This window comes from Triticum dicoccoides, chromosome 3A (genome assembly GCF_002162155.2).
Source record: "Triticum dicoccoides isolate Atlit2015 ecotype Zavitan chromosome 3A, WEW_v2.0, whole genome shotgun sequence".
Lineage (NCBI taxonomy): Eukaryota > Viridiplantae > Streptophyta > Magnoliopsida > Poales > Poaceae > Triticum > Triticum dicoccoides.
This window is the reverse complement of record NC_041384.1, coordinates 498,492,350-498,494,408: the sequence shown is the minus strand read 5'-3', so window position 1 is coordinate 498,494,408 and position 2,059 is coordinate 498,492,350.

Genomic DNA, 2,059 nt, shown 5'->3' with positions numbered 1-2,059 from the left:
GTACATATTTGAAATTTTGCTTTTGGAATGCAAATGCACACTTGAATAGGAAGACTATATATGTGTCGCGTGCATCTTGGCTATATGCATCAAAGCAAAAGATATGAATGAAAGTGTTCATGCGTCCATGATGATTTCTTGCAAACAAGTATGTGCAATAAGCAAAAATTCATCATGCGCATTGATGTCTGCTAGACTACGTCGGTACTTCCCTAAAGAGAAAGGAATGATGCAGCACAGCGAGGGTAGGTATTTTCCTCGGTGATGAGACCAAGGTTATCGAACCAGTAGGAGAACCAAGCAACACTACGTAAACAACACCTGTAAACAATTAACAAATACTCACAACCTGACATGTTAAAGGGGTTGTCAATCCCTTTCGGGCAACGACGCCAGAAATTGGCAAACGGCCGTGAGAGAGTTGTAATAATTGATAGATCGAATGCTAAATAAAATAAAGTGCAGTAAGGTATTTTTGTATATTTGGTTTAATAGATCTAAAAATAAAAGCAAATAAAATAGATCGCAAAGGCAAATATATTAAATAAGAGATCCGGGGGCGTAGATTTCACTAGTGGCTTCTCTCAAGAAAAATAACAAACGGTGGGTAAACAAATTACTGTTGGGCAATTGATAGAACTTCAAATAATCATGACGATATCCAGGCAATGATTATTATATAGGCATCACGTCCAAGATTAGTACACCGACTCCTGTCTGCATCTACTACTATTACTCCACACATCGACCGCTATCCAGCATGCATCTAGTGTATTAAGTTCATGGAGAAACAGAGTAATGCAATAAGAACGATGACATGATGTAGAAAAGATCTATTTATGTAGAAATGGACCCCATCTTGTTATCCTTAATGGAAATGATACATACGTGTCGGTTCCCCTTCTGTCACTGGGATCAGGCACCGTAAGATCGAACCCATCACAAAGCACATCTTCCCATTGCAACATAAATATATCAAGTTGGCCAAACAAAACCCAAATATCGGAGAAGAAATACGAGACTATAAGTAATCATGCATATAAAAGATCAAAGAAGACTCAAATAACTTTCATGGATAAAAAGATAGATCTGACCATAAACTCAAAGTTCATCTGATCCCAACAAACACACTACAAAAAGAGTTACATCATATGGATCTCCAAGAGACCATTGTATTGAGAATCAAACAAGAGAGAGGAAGCCATCTAGCTACTAACTACGGACCCGAAGGTCTACAAAAGAACTACTCACGCATCATCGGAGAGGCATCAATGGACATGATGCACCCCTCCGTGATGGTGTCTAGATTGGATCTGGTGGTTCTGGACTCTGCAGTGGCTAGAATTGATTTTCGTCGACTCCCCTAGGGTTTCTGGAATATTGGGGTTCTTATAGAGCAAAAAGTCAGTTCAGGAGGCACCCGAGGTGGGCACATCCCATTAGGGCGCGCCTGGGCCTCCAGGCGCGTCCTGGTAGGTTGTGCTCCCCTCGGAGCACCCCCAGGCGCTTCTCCAGCCCACTGGATGTCTTCTGGTCCAAAAAAATCCAGAAAAAGTTTCGCCGTGTTTGGACTCCCTTTGGTATTGATTTCCCGCGATGTAAAAAACATGCAGAAAACAGCAACTGGCACTTGGCACTATGTCAATAGGTTAGTACCAAAAAATGATATAAAATGATTATAAAACATCCAAGAATGATAATATAACAACATGGAACTATCAAAAATTATGAATACATTGGAGACGTATCAGCATCCCCAAGCTTAATTCCTGCTCGTCCTCGAGTAGGTAAATGATAAAAATAGAATTTTTGATGTGGAATGCTGCCTAACATGTCATCTCATATTCTTTTCTTTATAGCATGGACATTTGGACTTTTATATGGTTCAAAGCAATTGTCTAGTTTTGATATGAGACTTAAATACTCAAGCATATCAACAAGCAACCATGTCTTTTAAAATATCAACGCTAAAATAAGTTATCCCTAGCCCATCATGCTCAATCATTGAGCCATTCATGAAACACACTCGCATATTAGCTACACCCAATGCTCAAGTATG